The sequence below is a fragment of the Podarcis erhardii genome (genome assembly GCF_964252035.2).
Source record: "Podarcis erhardii genome assembly, chromosome: 16".
NCBI lineage: Eukaryota > Metazoa > Chordata > Lepidosauria > Squamata > Lacertidae > Podarcis > Podarcis erhardii.
The window spans coordinates 1400745-1419724 of NC_138514.1; the positions used below are offsets into that span (position 1 = coordinate 1400745).

Below are 18980 nucleotides of genomic sequence, written 5' to 3' on the forward strand. Positions count from 1 at the left end.
AAGAACCTCAAGAGTCCTGATAAGGCAATTGTGTAAAAATAAAGTTAATCTTGTCTGTGCACTGTAGGAGCAAGTAGGATCAACAGTTTATATTTTCTCATACCTGACTTATCTAGATTCTAATCTAAATGTATCTGAACCTTCAAATTAGAACATCAGGAATTCAGATAAACTGTGGAAATCAGTACTTAAAATCTTCATGTGACTACTATGCCTATAAGATATTTAAATGAGAAAAAATGATGATGGAAGGCAAGTGATCAAAAAGGTCATACTTGTGCAAAAAGGTCACACTTGGCAAATCCACATCATGATCAACTCCCGCCCAGAAACCAATGTCCCCACTGTGGAAGGACGTGTGGATCCAGAATTGTTAAAACCGTGTTTATGGAAGACGGTCTTACTTGGCTACGAGTGATCACCAAAGAATACGAAGACTTGTGCAAAAGACAAGAATCAGATCTGCTTGAAAGTGTATATATGGTCAGGGCAGCAATTTAAGTATTTGTTTTGGGGTGAAATCTGAAGTAAGCTTGGGAAGGGTGTAATAGTTCATGAGAAGTGTGCCCTAATGATTCTGTGGTCTTTTTGTTCTTGGTTGCTTGTCCGATAGGTAGGGTTACGAGTCCTTTAACACCAGCAGGTAAAGCTTTTTGTAGCATAAAGATCAATCCAGTTCAGCCAATTCAGTTGCACACAAACACGGTCAGCCTTCAAAAATGTTGGGACTTGATGCATCACATTGAACTGGTGGCCACTTCTCACTCTTCAAGGCCAGATACAAGGCACTGTGCTCCTCTGCAGCTCCTGCTTCATGCCAAGGGGCTTGTATGGGAGAACATCCCTGTGGGTTGTGCCCCAGGTGTCTCTCTCCCCTTGGGGGACCTCTGCCCCTTGCAGAAGGCCCATAGCTGCAGGGTAGAGCTTTGGCTGTGCCTGCAGAAGGCCCCAGGTTCAATCCCAACCACATCCAGATAGGGCTAATAATGTCCACTGCCTGGAATCCTGGAGAGCCACTGCCAGTCAGTGCAGGCAGCACTGAGCTAGATGGACCCAGTGGTCTCACTCTGTATGAAACAGCTTCTCATCTCCTATGTTTGCTCCTGCATTTCCCTTTGCAACACCCCAAATCAACTACCTGAAACACAGCAGGTTGAGACCTGTCTCACTTCACCTTGTAGCAGAATAGCAGAGTCTTTTCACAAAAGTCTCCCTGACTGAGGCCCCTGCTATCTGCATGTCGCCTCTTCCACTTTCTGTAGACTTCCGCTCCAGCAACTGTGCAATCAGTATAAGGCTGCCAGATCCCCTCCTATTTCTTCCTCATTGCTCCATCACCGCCAGTGGCTGGTGTCACAAGGTGTGCATGAAGGTGCCAGATCAGCTGCTTGTGGGCCCTCCTCACGTTTGCTGAATCTCAAAACATTTCTGGAGGCCTTTAGGTTCTCGCAAATGGGGGGGGGGGGCAGCATTACTTCTTTATCCCAGATTCATAGAGGTGTTAACCGATACCTGTAGCATCCACCGGAGATATATGTAGCCTGAAACTTTCTCCTTACTTTAGGTAGCACCTCGCCTAATCACTAGTTCTAGAGAACTGAAAGCTTCCTGCTATTTTGTGACATTTTGGCTAGGCCTAATAGATACTGCTGAATGGTGAATTGTAGAGTTTTCTTATTAGCTAACCCAGCTATCCCTTACTTTTGAAATTATTCTTGTATTTTCAGCTTCTTTTTTTAACAAATGACTTTTTAAAACCTCCTCACACCTCACTGGGAGACCTAATAACTGTGGGGCTTCCACAAAGAGAAGAGAGCCCCACATAATCACCGTATTTTTCACTCCATAAGACACACCTAGTTTTTAGAGGAGGAAAACAATATTCTGAATGAAACAGTGGATGTATGATTTTTGTGGATCATTCTGTGGCCACAGACATGTGATTTGATGGTGAGTTTGGGGTAGCCTAATGCAAAAATCCTGAGGATCCACATTTTTGCACCACTGCAGACCCAGGAAACAGTGGATGCGTGATTTTTTGGGTGCAGGCTGTAGCCATGGACATGCTATGTGATCTGATGGTGAATTTGGGGTGACCCAATGTAAAAATCCTGAGGATCCATGGGCTTTTACCTCCCCCCTCCCAGGCAGCCTCCTTTATCGCTAGCATCCCTTATCTCTCTCCCGATCCCACCAATCAGCTGTTTCCTTTCAACACTCCCTTCCCTCTTGTTTGCCTTAGTGTCTTTTCCTTAGCTGGAGCAGTTTTTTGCTCCTCCTTTTCTTCTAATTTCACTCCTTGTTGCTTTAGTCTTCCTATCTCCTCTCCTTCCAAGTTCACTGTCTTTACCTCCCCGCTCCCAGGCAGCCCCCTTTATCGCTAGCGTCCCTTATCTCCCTCCGATCTCTTGCCGATCAGCTGCTTAGCGGCTTTGTTTCAACACCCACTTCCCTCTTTCTAAAAAAAAGAGCATGATCTGCTTTTCGCCCCTGGGCAATTCGGCTCCAGGGACCACGCATTCGCTCCATAAGACGCACAGACTTTCCCCCTTACTTTTTAGAAAGAAAAAAGTGCATCTTTTGGAGCGAAAAATACAGTAAGTCTCCTGGGGGTGGGTGCTCTTAGTAGGCAAAGGGCTCTCATACACTGCCAGCTACTCAGAGTAGACCCACTAAAATTAATGGATATTACGAACAAGTGCTGCTTAGTTGGGTACCACCCCCTGCTTTTTATCAATGCTTTTTTCTTTTGAAAATGGTGGGACAAGTAAAAAAACCTCTGTGTTTACTCTGTATGTTGCTGAAATGCGACGGTGGCCAATGAGTTGTTAAAGGGAAAAGGCTGGACGTTTCCATTTTCCACCCCGTCCCCCCTCCATCGGTCACTCGTCCACCCCTCCAAACCCCCCTCTGGGGAGAGCAAGCCAGAGGAGACTTTCTTGGGCCTGGCCTGCCATTTCAGCCACGCTGAGCTATGCTGCCTTGCACATAAGAGCAGGCCAGGCCAGCTCTCTGTACAGTAGTGCCTCGGGTTACGAACTTAATTCGTTCTGGAGGTTCATTTTTTTCTTTTTTTAAAAAATATTTTTATTAGCAATTTCAACATAACAAATTATGAAACCATATAATCGCATACATAATTTCCCCACCCTTCCTTCCATCCCCTCCCCCACCAAAGACTTCCCTCAGCTCCTCCTCTCTGATTTCTCAGCACATATTATTCTCTGCATGTTATAAAATTGCACATATCCTTACATTATCTATCTAACATGTTATCAACCAATAAATCTGTGTATGTTTATTCAAAACCTGCCAAGGAGTCCAGTTTATTTTGTTGTCTTTTTAGATAATTTGTTAAAAGCTCCCATTCTTCCTTAAAGCCATAGTTGTCCTTGTCCCACAATTTATATGTCAATTTAGCCAACTCCGCATAGCTCATCAATTTTTCTTGCCACTGTTCTTTTGTCGGGATTTCCTCATTCTTCCATCCTTGTGCTATCAAGACTCTTGCCGCTGTTGTAGCATACATAAATAAATTCTTTGTTTTTCTTGGCAGGTCTTGTCCTACAATCCCTAACATAAATGCCTCTAATTTTTTTTACAAATGTCATTTTAAACATTTTTTTTCAATTCATTGTATATCATTTCCCAAAATTTTTAAATTTCTCTACATTCCTACCATGTATGATAAAAAGTCTCTTCTTTCCAACATATATTTGACCCGGTTTTATACATTTTTGCGATCTGTACTGGTGTAATGTACCATCTATACATCATTTTCATATAATTTTCTTTTAAGAGAGAACAATCTGTAAATTTCAAGTTTACTTTCCACAGTTTTTCCCAGTCCTGAAATTGTATATTATGTCCTATATCCTGTGCCCATTTGATCATGACCAATTTGACCTCCTCATCTTTTGTTTCCCATTCTAGCAAAATACTATATGCTTTCTTCAGCAGCTTCACTTCTTCTATTACTTCCTTTTGAAATCTAGAAGTTGTATAACTAAACCCTTTCTTATTATCTTCCTTTTACATCTCATGTAGTTGTCTGTAGTGTGAGCAACTCTGAAAATGGTCTTTAATTTCCTTGTAATCTTTTAATTTCCATTTCCCTTCTTGATCCTTAAGCAAGTCTCTATATATAGGCCACTTCCCTTTTTTGCCAAGTGGTTTGAGTAATGAAGCTTCAATTGGTGATACCCACCAGGGTGTTTGTTGTTCTATTAAGTCTTTATATCTCTCCCACACCCTCATTAGTGATCTCCTAATTATATGATTGTAATATCCTTTATGGACTTTCCCTTTCCCATACCATAAGTATGCATGCCATCCAAATCTGTTATCATAACCTTCCAGATCTAATGCTTCTTCCTTTTCCAGTTTTCTCCAGTCCCTAATCGATACTAAACATGCAGCCTCGTACTATTTGTGGTCTGGGGAGGGGGGGCAAACCCGCCTCTTTCTTTTATATCTGTAAGTATCTTGTGTTTAATCCTTGGCCTTTTGCTCCCCCAGACAAGCTTCGAAATATTCTTCTGCCATTTTTTTTTTTAAATGTTTATTAAGGTTTTCAAATACAAATGCAAAAATAATAAACAATATAACATGTATCATAACATAGTTTCAAGGCTTCTTTGGACTCCCTCACATCTCCCGCTCCCACTTATATCGTTATAAATTTTTACCAGCAATTTATCATCTTGTTTACATTCTTGTGTCCCGCTCATTTAAATATAATCAATAATTCTCCAAAAAGATTATATTTCCCTCGATCTCATTTATCATCCTGATTCCATCTAATTTAATGGTGCACAGTTGTTTATGATCTAGCATCCTCCTTAACATTCAACCAAATTACAGTATTTTTGTAAGTAAATCTTAAATTTCTTCCAGTCTTCTTCAACCCTCTCCTCTCCCAGGTCTCGGATTCTGCCGGTCATCTCAGCTAGTTCCATATAGTCTATCAGTTGCATCTGCCATTCTTCCAGTGTGGGTAGATCTTGAGTTTTCCAATGCTTAGCGATGAGTATCCTTGCTGCCGTTGTTGCATACAGGAAAAAAGTTCTGTCCTTCTTTATCACCCTCTGGCCGACAATACCCAGAAGGAAGGCCTCTGGTTTCTTAGGGAAGGTATACTTAAATACCTTTTTCAGCTCATTATATATCATTTCCCAAAAGGCCTTCACTTTAGGACAGGTCCACCAGAGGTGAAAGAATGTTCCTTCATTTCCTTTACATTTCCAGCATTTGTTATCAGACAAATGGTATATTTTGGCAAGTTTAACTGGGGTCATGTACCATCTATATATCATTTTCATTACATTTTCCTTCAAAGCATTACATGCAGTGAAGTTCAACCCAGTGGTCCACAACCTTTCCCAGTACTCAAACATGATATTATACCCAATGTCCTGTGCCCACTTTATCATAACCGATTTAACCATTTCATCTTGTGTATTCCATTTTAACAGCAAGTTATATTCTTGAAAGTAACTTAGTCTTAGGTTCTAACAGTTCAGTTTCCAATTTCGATTTCTCCACCTGGAACCCTAACTTTTTGTCTCTTCTGCCATTTTTTGACACAATCGTCTTTCACAATTACTGGGCCTGTCTGGAACAGAAAGAGCATTTTGGGCAATACATTCATTTTTATCGCTGCTATTTTTCCTAGTAGGGAAAGGTTCATTCTGCTCCATATTTCTAAATTGCTTTTTATCTCAGACCACGCTTTTTCAAAATTGCTTTTGTAGATATTTGTTTTTTGCTGTTAGCCATATCCCTAAGTACTGTATTTTTTGCTCTATAAGACTCACTTTTTCCCTCCTGAAAAGTAAGGGGAAATGTGTGTGCGTCTTATGGAGCGTATGCAGGCTGCACAGCTATCCCAAAAGCCAGAACAGCAAGAGGGATTGCTGCTTTCACTGCGCAGCGATCCCTCTTCCTGTTCTGGCTTCTGAGATTCAGAATATTTTTTTTCTTGTTTTCCTCCTCCAAAAACTAGGTGCGTCTTGTGGTTTGGTGCGTCTTATAGAGCGAAAAATACGGTATTTTAGTTTTTTATGAACTTCTATCTCAATAGGTAAAGGTAAAGGGACCCCTGACCATTAGGTCCAGTCGTGGCCGACTCTGGGGTTGCGGTGCTCATCTCGCTTTATTGGCTGAGGAAGCCGGCATACAGCTTCCGGGTCATGTGGCCAGCAGGACTAAGCCGCTTCTGGTGAACCAGAGCAGTGCACGGAAACGCCATTTACCTTCCCGCTGGAGCAGTACCTATTTATCTACTTGCACTTTGACATGCTTTCAAACTGCTAGGTTGGCAGGAGCAGGGACTGAGCAACGGGAGCTCACCCCATCGTGGGGATTCGAACCGCCGACCTTCTGATCAGCAAGCCCTATAAGTGGTTTAACCCACTTTGCATCAACTCTTTTTTCTCTTCTTCCTTCAATTTTTTTACTAACAGCTTAATTTTATTTCTGTTTAATTTAAATCCTGCCACTTCCCCCAAATTCTTGAATCTTTTCTATCACTCTAGGAGGAGAATTTTTTGTACCCTCCACCATAATTACTAAATCATCAGCATATGCTTTCAATTTAAATTCACTTTTTCCAGTTTTTATCCCTGTGATCTCCTTATCTTCTCTTGTATTTCTTGCAAGTACTTCCAGCACCAGAATAAAGAACAGAGGTGATAGCGGGCATTCTTGTCTAGTTCCTTTTTGTATCTTACATTCATCCGTTATCACCTGATTTACAATTAACTTGGCATTTTGTTCTGAATATATTGCTTGTATTCCTTTTAAAAATTAGATCCAAACTTAATTTCTTCAAGCAATTTTTTCATGAAATCCCAAGAAACATTGTCAACTGGAAGTCCGTTCTTAACCTGAAACCGTTCTTAACCTGAAGCACCACTTTAGCTAATGGGGCGTCCTACTGCCACCGCGTGATTTCTGTTCTCATCATGAAGCAAAGTTCTTAACCCAAGGTACTATTTCTGTAACCCGAAGTGTTTGTAACCCAAGGTACCACTGTAACACACAAATGTCTTATACTGAGTCGTACGGCTGGTCTGTCTAGCTCAGTATCCCCAGCGCCTGCCCTGAGTGACTCTCCAGAACGAGGATATTCTCAGCCCTACATTGAGTTGCCAGGAATCAACCCTGGGACCTTCTGAGATGGCTGTACCACATAGCTGATATAGAACAGCTGAATAGAAAGAATAAAGGATCACATTCAAGTGTTCTATTGGTTATTAATTCTTTTCTAGCTCTTATTCTGTTGCAAATTTGTTTGGGAATTTAATATTTGTTAATAAAAATGATGAATCACCTTTTTGTCCACACGGCCCCCAAGGTGAAATATAATATTTTTAAAAACAAACAACTCAGAAGTCCTTTTTTCATTCCTCTGGACATTTCTAGCTTTTAACATTTCTCATTCTTCCTGTTTTTCTGCATTCTGTGAGCCACCCCACACTTTATGTAAATCTTGCGCTTGCAATAGTGTGTGGACCAAGGGCTAGAGAGCATCAGCTACTGATTTGTGTTTGATGCTGTGATTAAAGGTGAGGTTGTGTTCAGGGGAGACTGCAAGTGTGGGGAGAGAAAGCAGTTTCTGAGTAGCCCAAAGGTCAGAGATGGTGCTTATTTATTTATTTTTAATAAATTTTATTGGAATTTTATTTACAACGTAACATAAATCCCCCATCCCCCAACACACAATCCACCCTCATTAAACGGGAACATAACATACAGTAAGCATAACATACAACAATACAAACAATGAAATATCCTGTATCTGGCCTCCTTATTTACTTCTTATAAACTGTTTCCTTTATTATTATTATTATTAAATAATTATTAAGATTTTTCTAATTATAACTTAAATATCCACAAAGTCTCCTGCAGACATTAATTGAAACAGGTCCAGGTATGTATTTTAGGGCACTGTTTTGTGAAGTATTCTCTGCATTTTCCCCATGCTTTTTGAAACTCTAGTCTAGTGTGATCTCTAATTGCCTCTGTTAATCTAGCCAGTTCAATATACTCTAACAGTTTGTCTTGCCATTCTTTTTTCGTTGGCACAGTTTCTTTTTTCCAGTTTTTAGCAATTAGGATCCTTGCCGCTCCTGTAGCATAGAGGAATATTTTCTGATCTTCTTTTGCTATACCTGTGTCCATTATCCCTAGTAGAAAAGCTTCTGTATTTTTCATAAAGTTATACTTAAACATTTTTTTAAGCTCGTCATATACTGTGTTCCAGAAGCTTTTGATTTTTTCACAGGTCCACCAAACATGTATAAGTGTCCCCTCTGTTTTACCACACCTCCAGCACAGATTTGTTTTTGTCTTACACATTTTAGCTATTTTGGTAGGTGTTAAGTACCATCTATAAAACATCTTGATTGGGTTTTCCCTCAATACTTCACAGGCTGTAAATTTTCAGTTCTTTCACCCATGCTGTTAAGTTAATAGTTTTCCCAATATCTAAAGCCCACTTGATCATTACCTCCTTGACCTGTTCGTCTTTGACCTCCCACTCCAATAATGTATCATACATTACCTTGGTTTTGTTTTGTAATAACACTTTTTCTAATAATGAAGGTTCATTTGAGAAACCTTTTTTTCTTATCTGTCCTGAACACTTCATGCAATTGATGGTATTGGATCCAACCCGTAAGGTGTTGTTTAATTTCCTCATAATCTTTAATTACCAATTTATTGTCTTTTTCCATAATCAGATCTTTATATGTGGCCCATTCTAACTCCATATTTTTCATTTTTATTGTAATTGCTTCTAGAGGTGATGCCCACCATGATGTTTTCGGTTCTAGGAGATCCTTATATTTTGTCCATGTTTTATATAATGATTTCCTTATGACATGGTTCATGAATCCCCTGTGTACTTTCCCTTTTTCATAAGCTAAATACGCATGCCAACCATAACAATTGTTAAATCCTTCTAGATCTAACAAATCACCATCTTTTAATACAATCCACTCTTTTAGCCAATTTAAACAGACAGTGTCGTAATATAAATTTAGGTCAGGTAGTGCTAGTTCACCTCTATGTTTTTTATCTATTAGAAGTTTGTGTTTAATTCTTGGTTTTTTTATGCTGCCATATGAATTTGGATATCTCTTTTTGCCATAGTCTAAGACTTCCCATTCTTCCAATTATCGGTATCATTTGGAATAGATACATCATTTTCGGCAACACGTTCATTTTAACCACCATTATTCTGCCAGTAAGTGATAATCTTAACTTATTCCAGATTTCTAAATCTCTTTTGATTCCTTTCCAGTTTTTTATGTAATTATCTTTGAATAGATTACTATTATTATCGGTCAGCCAAATTCCTAAATAATTGGTCTTATTTACTGTTATTAATCCTGATATCTCCTGTAGTTCTTCCTTTTCTTGCTTGGTCATATTTTTGACTATAATGTTGGTTTCATTCTTGCTTAACTTGAAGCCGGCTACTTTCCCAAATTCTAATATTCTTTCAATTATCTGTAGTATGCTTTTTTGAGGATTGTGCTTAGCAGCTGGGGCAATGTTTTGACAACTCTCCTCTTCTTGTGGGCCTTGCAGAGTAGTCTGCTGGTCTATAGCTTACCTGGAGATAAGTGAGGTCAGTGGCAGTACCTGTCATTAGCCCTATCCTGGATACATTTGAGGCCTCTTTCCTCTGGTTCACAGCTTTCTGGAATCCTTTCTTGGACCATGGATATGTGCCTTTAAATCCAGCAGCCTGACGGTTTGTGGATTCTGGGAAACATCATACTAGCCGACATATGATGTGTGTTTTTCCGTGTCAGTTAGCCTTAATGCAGCTTACTATATGTGGGAATATTTATTCTATAAATCTCATTATATAAATGTGAGTGGTTTGTAATATTGGCGTGTACCTTGTGTTGTGATACCCTTACTTTTTAAAGGGTACCCTTTATTTCTTTCCCCTCCAACTCCTTTTTGTTGGCATGGTTTCAGCAGGCTGTTTGGACTTGTGCCTCCTGGTTTCTGTGGCACAGGCAGATGCCCAGTGGGCAGCTGGGACAGGGGGTGTTATGTATACAGTCCTTGCAGAGTAAATATTTCTTCTGGACTGGAAATTTGAGATGATGTGGAGTATTCGGCATGCCTTCCCCTGTCAATAAGCTCATTCTCAGTTGGATCTTGCCCCTAGATAACCCTGCTCCAAAACCCTCTCTAACCCTTTCTACAAAGTATATTTAACTATTTCCAAATCTTAGGAGATGTCCATATATGGTAGTTTCCTGCTGCCACACTAAACAAGAAATGCGGAAAGTGCACGTGAAAAGACCGCTTAGCAAAGAAACCGCATTTCCTTCCTTTGATACTGAGATGTGGGTTGTCCAACCTATGTCAGGCATGGGGAGCCCACCAGAGGCCGTTCAGCAACAACTCCCATAATAAGCCCAGCAGGGATGGCCAGTGGCCAAGGATAATGGGCGTTGTAGTCCACAACATGTTGACTGCCCCTGTGCTAAGCTTAGGAAGGCAGCCTTGTTCCATGTTCCCCAGGCTGTAAGTCTCCCAGTTCAAGAAGGACTTAATGATCCTACAGGGGCTCCCTCTTAAGATGGTAATGTATATTGATTGCTGCATTTGAAGTAAGTGAGACAAGCTAGCTCTGTTGCACTTGGGGGGCTGCTGCTAATTCTGCTGAGTGGAGACATGGGCGTCTGTCCCAAAGTCCTGCCACTGAGCTCAAGCCATGGAGTCCATGATAGGAGGGACCTCTGCAGGGGCCCAGCATGGACCCTCACTGCTATTAATGTTGAAAAATGGAAAGCATCTTGCTGCCATGAGCGATGATATGCCATAAAACATGAGAAAGGTACTGGAAGCCATGCCTTTTACAGAGAAGTCTATAAAAAGTAATGTCCATGAGTGTGCTAGGCCAGTCTCTTCTCAACCACTCTTCCTTCAAATTCATCCTATTATTTATTCATGTATTGATTTGCTGTTCTTTCTGCTGTTTTTGTACACTTCACTTCAGCCATAAAGGCTCCCAAAGCAGGGACCTGCATAGTGAAATACAAAAAATAAAAGTGGAACAGATCAATCAAAGCACTGTGAAGTAGCAAAACCCCAAACAGGGGATTGATTAACATGAAGACTTCCCAGGCTCAAGGATCAAGGCATGCACACACAAACCCCTTTCCCAGGTACATTATTTTACTATTGTCCCTCACCCAATTTCTTCAACCTCTCACAGGGAACGTTGCCCATGAGAAGACCAGTATCTGTCTGTATTTTCCTTCCTATCTCTTTCTAAACACACACATGATCTTGTGGAGTCGTTCACAGTGTTGTCTTTGGAAACATGGGGTTGTGTTCCACATCATTACATGTGATGGTAGAGCATGTATAAGCCCATTATGCTCCCATTATGCTCCATTTCTCCATTCCCGCCCCTTTTCCTGACCATTTCTGGGTTGTTGCAATGCACGCATGTACGGTTGTGCATCAGTTCGGCGCGTGTAAATCAGTGGTAGCCTGTAATGCTAAGCAACTGTCCTGTCAGTGCAAGGATTTCCACTTGTGCAATGGGAGGGCATGGGGCATGTGCAGGAGGAGACAAGGGTGGGAAAGTCCCATTCTGCAAATGGAAACACTTGCGCAACATTAGACACAAGCCCAGCCACTATGTCCAATAGATGACCAGTTGAGCCAGACTTTGTCCTTGCAGTTCCTTTGTAGAGGACTAGGGCATGTCTGCTGCACTCTCCATTTGTAAAGTAGGAATAATAGTGGCTTGGTTCAAAGGCTTGTCCTGTGGATGAACACAAAAAGCAGAAGTTCCAGTTACAGATAGGTAGCCGTGTTGGTCTGCCATGGTCAAAACAAAATAAAAAAATTCCTTCCAGTAGCACCTTAAAGACCAACTGAGTTAGTTCTAGGTATGAGTGTGCATGCACACGAAAGCTCATACCTAGAACTAACTCAGTTGGTCTTTAAGGTGCTACTGGAAGGAATTTTTTTATTTTGTTTTGACAAAAAGCAGAAGTACGTTTGCAAAATGAGAAAGAAGTATTCTAAGTGACTAAGGTCAGAAAACTGGAATTCACTCTCCCCTATAGGATCTAAAAGGAGCTTTCAGTGCTTTTAGATCTCTCTTGCAGCAGGTTTTGTGTGTAGAGTGGACTACTGCGTTAAGAGTATTGTGGTTAAGTATTTAGATCTCATCACTATTGCGCCCTCTCTCTCTCTCTCTCTCTCTCTCGCTTGCATGCACATGTAGAGCAAAGGGGTCCGGGCTGTGCCTGTTTCATGCACACCTAAGTACCATATCTTCCCATATGAAGCAGCCCAAAACTGGGACACCATCTTCCAGTGCTACACTCATGCGTCTGAAAAAGTGCAGCCCCAAATCCCAGCAGCCATTTGGGCTGCTGTCCTCTTGCAAGAAAAAATGGGATTACCCCCCCCTCTCCCCCGGGCAGTTGATGGGTATGAAGTACATGAGCGCATATAATTATTTACAGCAGTGGTTTTTTAATGCTTGCTACCTTCAGAAAACCCTTCCACTTCTCTGAGCTATCTGTATCAGGTAGGTCAAGGCAGAAACTTGCCCGAACAAAGGGTGGAGGTGGACCAAGGCCATATGTGTCTCTTCCTCTAGTCTGCCTCTCCCAGGCTCAACTCCCTTAGCCCAAAGACTGTGATTCTCAAAGAGCCAACCCCATGACCTGCAGTCCTGTTGCGTTTTGCCTAGCATTCTCCCTATGCCATTAGACAGAGGGAAGCACTTGGTTCCTCTGGAATGGCATCTGCAAGGGTTGTAATTCAGGCTTTGCACGGTCCAGACCAGCCCATTGCATTCTGTGGACTGATAGGGGATGGGAAGGGGGAGTAATTGAGTTTAGTTTCAATTTGAATGTGTTTCCACCTCATTTGCACTTCCTAAAACAATTCAAACAAAAATGTGGCTATGCCTTGAATTGCTGTGCAGTTTTTCAAACCAAAAGGTGTCTAGAATTCCATATATTAGTGGAAAGTGTGCATAATATGTGTATATTAATAAAAATAACATGCAAAAAGCATTATATAGAGGGAATGCAGCTTGCAAAAAAGTGTATACAGTGGTACCTCTGGATACGAACGGGATCCGTTCCGGAGCCCCGTTCGCATCCAGAAACAAACGTAACTAGCGATGGCACGCCTGTGCACATGCATGACGTCATTTTGAGCATCTGCGCATGCGCAAGTGGCGAAACCCGGAAGTAACGCGCTCCCTTACTTCCGGGTTGCCGTGGAGCGCAACTCGAACGCGCTCAACCCGAAGCGCACTCAACCCGAGGTATGACTGTATTAAAGGAAGGCTGCATACAAAAATGTGTTCAGAGCAATGCGCATTAAAATGCCTGTAAACCTGGAGGGGTGCACATCACCATTTAGATTTCTCCTCTTCCCTGAATCTGTCTAATCCAGGCATAGGCAAACTCTGCCCTCCAGATGTTTTGGGACTACAAATCCCATCATCCCTGACCACTGGCCCTGTTAGCTAGGGATGATGGGAATTGTAGTCCCAAAACATATACTCGTCACTACATGCCATCAAGTAAGCGCTGCGCCTGTTGCCAAAGGACACCCTTGGTTCACACAAGGAACAGTTGTGGCCTCACTGCTGCGTGAAACATGTGCCTCGAGCATCTTCCCCAGCACTTCACACGGCAGGCAAGCTGCTTTCAGGAAGGTTACTCACCATTGCCAAACTTATCATGGAGTAATGGCTAATAAGCTTCCAGGGAAGACCCCAAACCCACTGGGTGTCCCCAGAACACAGTTTGAAACTTGTTTATGATACAAGAAGTTGGCTAACAGAGGAAGGGACCACCCTCTGTTCATGAGAACCTGAAAGGTTCTTGAACCCCCACCCCCACCCTGGCAATACGGGATCCATTCCCACATAATTTGGACTGTCACTCCTGCTCCAACTCTTGTGAACTTTTGTTTGCCCTTGAGCTCCTGCTCTTGCGCACTCTCATGTGTCCAACAACTTCCCTTCATTAATATTTGGCAGAGGCTGGAGTTTATAAACCAGACCGTGTCCATGTTCTAATGTGGGGAGGCGGTGTTGTGAGGGAGAGCAGAGTGAAGGATGCCCTCCCGCAGGACGACCTCAAGCACTGAAACTGCTTGCTGTTACTAGAGACAGAGGTTGTGTGCATGAGTCTCTGTGTAAAAGGAGCTGGGGGGGCGGGGGCTTGGATAAGGCAATCTGCAGCCACTTCCCAGCAAACAGATCATAGTTAGCCTTGAGGAAAGGCCAATTTGGAGGGGACCCCCCCCCCTAGAAAGAGGCCAGTCCCCAGAGGCCCAGTAAGCGCTTCCTGTTGGGATTAGCAGAGCTGTTGGGCATGTGTGTGCTTTTTCTTCAGGAAATACCTTTAGTAAGCCCTGGTGGGGTTCCCATGGCAACCGGCAAGGGGACCTGCTGATCTCAGCTATTCAGTTCTTTATTGTTGGCTGCATCTCTTTGTTGGCTGCATTATTGCAATCCGTCCTGGCAAATAACAGCAGTTTGCACTGTTTTGTGAGGGCCCTGAATGCAGAAGGGTGGTTTTTTTGTTTTGTTTTTTAACATTCAGATGGCCTAGTCTGGCACAGGGCCATTTGCATGCAAAAAAAGTAAAAATCTGTTCCTGAAAAATGCCTGTATTGAGGCCCTGGATAAATACTGAAAGACTAAAGGTTAATCTTAGTGCTTCTCCTCTCCCCACCCCCAAACACCCCCCCCCTTCTCTTTTGCCAATGAGGTCTCTGCTCTCAGGCTTTTTCCCACCTGGAGTTGGGCTTGGGCTTGGGCTGGGGGGGGGGTCTTATTTCCCTCCCCTCTTCTGAAATTTCTCCCCCTCCCCCTCCCCTCCTGCCGAAATCCCTGGAAAGCTAATGACAGCTCTAAGAACCTGTTGAGTTTTGCCATCTGGTCAGGCCTTAACCAGACTAAACTCAGATTTAATTCCATTTCAAAGCTGCAGTAAAATTCACCAGAAGTGCAGCACAGAGCTTTTGGACGTTACATCACGCTTGTAATTTTTAGGCTTGTTTCAAAACCATTATGTAACTATTCTTGGAAGAATCTGCCCCTTTCATCCAGCCCTGTGGTGGCTGTGTGTGCCCCAGCGTACTCCAAGCAGGCGGAGGCTCTTGTATTTCAGCCTCAGGCACTGTGTATTAATGGACACCCTCTGCCAAATCCCCTGGGGGATGCAGTGTAGATGGGTTTTTTGTGGTTTCCATCAATCATCTCTGTTTCAATTTCTCTGTCATTGAAGTATGTGTAAATGGCCGCAAAGAGCATGCGGCAGCCTGTTTGTTTGCCCTGGGGTGAGTTTACGTAAGCTTTGTTTATATGGATAAACCGGGCCTCTCCTGCTTCATTGGGTTCGGTGAGAACAATGGGTTTGTGCTTTCACTGGCCCATTACGTCCTAATATGAAGCAAAGGGCAGGGGTGGACCTAAGAAGAGTCCTGGTTGGGTCGAACCAAAGGTCCCTCTAACTGAGCATCCTGTTTCCTCAGTGGCCCCACCAGATGCTGCAAAGAGGTTTGAGTGTCTCTGTATTGCAAAGCATTAACGGTGTGGCAAGAGGGAAAGGCCATCACATGTGTTACAGGCAAGGACAGCATCTCCAGGTAGGACAGTGCTCCTTGTGTGCGTCCTGTAGCATCCTGCCATGAGAACAGAACACTAGACAGGAGGACTGTGCAACCAGTTTGGCTGAATTCCAAACTAAATTGAGTTTCCAGACTGAATCTGAATCAGGCCTGGATTGATTCAGACCAGTCTGCATCTCAGAACACTCTGTAAGAATGCCAGACAGCCTTTCTCCAAAATGTTACAAAAGTGTAAAACAATCCCATAGAAGGAGCACATAGAAGGGTGGTGAAATGGGGAGCTGCAGTTATGACTCTTTTGGTTTCCAGTGCATATGAATGGAACTAACAATGATTCATATTTTCAGTTTTCATTTTGGATTCATAGTCTGAGTTGAATTGGGTCTGAATTGATCTGGACTAAATCAGGGACTGAATCAAAGGGGGGGGGGGAGCACTTGTTCATCTCTGCTAGCTAGGACTTTGATTTGATACAGCAGGGACCTTCTTCTACCCTTATGTTAGCTGTTGCCAGTCACTGTACTGAGCTAGATGCACAAATCTAGGTAGGTTTTATGTTCCCCATTCTGCTTTCAGAGTGCAAAACTGAAATCTGAGTTGTAGACTTGGATCTATTTTGCACATTTCGCCTACATTAACTCAGTAATGGTTACAACAATGCCATAAGGTTGGAAACCATTATGATGATCACAGAAAAAAAGTTTGTTACTGGTGCTAGCAATTGTAGCTCCGTGAGGGGCAAACGACTTTCCAGGATTCTTTTGGGGAGGGGGGTGTCATTTAAATGAATGGTGTGTGCCTAGTGCCAGTGTATCTCGAACTTGGGTCTCCAGCTGTTTTTGGACTACAACTCCCTTCCTCCCCAGCTAGCAGGACCAGTGGTCAGGGATGATGAGGACTGTAGTTCAAAAGCATCTGGATACCCAAGTTTGAGAAACTCTGGCCTGTTTTGTTGACCTGAAGGATTTATCTAAATTATTTCAGCTCCTGTCCACATTTCGATTAGTTTGTTCTTTACATATCTTATACTCTGTGTATGTCTTGTAGTTGATTCAACATTGGAATTCTGGGTTTCATGAAATAACACCATAGAAATTATGATTATCAGCTGGATTTTCTTAATCAGATAGGGTCTGCATCTTACGGATTTGCAGCCATTCCTTTTTCGGATGTGGCATGATGTTAACATTCACAAATATGCTTAGCAGTGGGGTGCCCTCTAGGAGTTCTTGGACTACAACTCCCATCGTCCCTGACCATAGACCATGATGGCTGAAGCTGATTGGAGCTGAAAGCCAACAACATCTCCAGCACACAACTTTGGCTACCAGCTGCAAGTGTAGATATCTGAGATGCTGGCTGGTGGCTTTCCACATTGACAGAGTAAGTTTGTGGCATAGGTGAGATTTGAACTTATAGACCTCACAATGTTTCCTACTCTACTTCCCAACTCTTATAGCTGTTCATGGGATGAGAGTCAGGAGGGCTGACTTTTATGCCCTTGCAGGAGCCCAGTTGCCAACTCCTGGCTCTGCTGCGTGTTGCTGCTTATTCCCCTCCCCGGGACCGACTTGGCATTATTTTGGGCACCTGCTGAGGCCCTGGACCTCCTGGCCTTGCTGCTGCTCCTACCCACCTGTCCTCCAGCAAGCAAGCAGTGAGAGGAGCAGAAGTCACAACAATCCTTGTTCACCTTGCCCCTTTTCTCCAAGACCCTGGGGTGCCTTGAATGATGGCCAGGGGTGCCGCGGGCAACACTGACCTCTGTCCCTCTTTCCCTCCCTCCCTTCCTCTGATGCCCTCTCAAGTCTCTGCCTCCCAAAGGCTTGCACAGCTGTTTGTTGCAGCTGCCAAGCTCCCCAGGCAAATGGTGCCTGTGGGAATGGCCAGGGGGTGTTTCCAGGGTGGATAAAAATCAATGATTTAAAGATAAAAAAACAGTTTTTTAATTTAAATCAATTTTTAAAATAAAATGCTTTTGGAGGAAAAGTCTTTCTAAAGATAGTTTTCAATTTAAGTTACATTATAGTCCAAAGGCTATTCATCAGGAAATAAGGATTTGTTTTAAGTTTTTCATGTGTGCTAAAATTCAGTCTAAGGTTGTTGTTGTTTTTTAAAAAATTGTTTAACCACATCAGTTAACACACATGGATACATATTCTATGTTATTGTTTTAGTTAAATAAATTGTTTAAATTGTTATTAAGGAAATGATTTTTTTTCTCCTTCCAATAAAGTACAGCAGAAAAGTTGCCCAAATATCAACATTTAACTTTTTAAACCTCACAATAATTTAATTATGTGTCAATGTATTTCTACTAGTATCATGAAATCAGTAATTTTTGGTATAACTGTAAAAACTACTCTGAAAATGTATTATTCTAAAAATGAAACCTTTAATCTGGTTGTAAATATTAAGATTATACCAGCAAGAATGAGTCTTTCTGTAAAAAAACAAGTATTTAAATCAAGTCTTACTGACCAGTGATTGAAATCAAATCCACCCTGGGTGCTTCCCAGGCCCCTGTGGGGCGGGAGGGGGGTGCAGCTGCAGTTGCCCAGAGGAGTCCCAGGGAGAGGGGGCTGAGGGACCACTCCGCAAGGGAGGGTGTTTGAAAAGGGGTGAGGGGCTGCCGGCTCTGCAGGCAAGGGGAACATAACTGAGCTCCTAAGCCCCACAGGGAAGCTGCAGAAAGAATGCAGTTGGTCAGGGGAACCGTGGACCCAAAAAGCTTGAAAACCTGCTCTAGGAGGTGGTGTGGATTCTGCCCAGAGGCAAACAAATTAGGCATGGGAAGAGGGTCCCACCCAGAGCATCCGGCAGCAGGGCACCCCTGAATAGTGGAAACAGCTCCTCACTGGAAGAGCGACAGGGAGCAGGAGTCTCTTCCTTCCTTCTCCACCTCCCCCTCTAGGCAGTCATGTGGATGGGGCTCAGATGAAGAGGACAAGCCATAGTGCCAGAACCTGCTCAAGGCACATGTGGCATTTTCTCCTCTCCCTCCTCCCCCAACCCACAGCTGACATTATTATTGCACAAATCCCAGTAGTGGGACATGCTGGGTCATTAGCGATGTTGGTGAATTCCAAGGAAAACCGGAGTGGAGATTGCTGAATTTCTCTTACTCGTTCCATGTCCAGAATGGAAATCAGTCTAGCACTGTGGCTGAACAGGGTGGGATAATGTAATGACATTGTAGTTTACATAATTGATTGCATAAATTACATAATTTCAATGCTGTGGACAGTGAGAGGAACAATGTCGTTTTTGGTGGAAAACTAAGTGCAGCAGTATAGAAACTGATGCATGTATCAAATACAGAACAG

At 42.7% G+C, this 18980-nt stretch overlaps 1 protein-coding gene and 1 long non-coding RNA gene across 7 annotated transcripts in view; one reads left to right on the top strand and one right to left on the bottom strand.

The window, feature by feature from the left end:
- The window catches only part of LOC309331625, a 76381-nt gene that overhangs the window by 53330 nt on the left and 4071 nt on the right, over window positions 1–18980 (bottom strand). The window lies entirely within an intron of this gene.
- The window catches only part of FGFR1 (fibroblast growth factor receptor 1), a 112136-nt gene that overhangs the window by 28472 nt on the left and 64684 nt on the right, over window positions 1–18980 (top strand). The window lies entirely within an intron of this gene.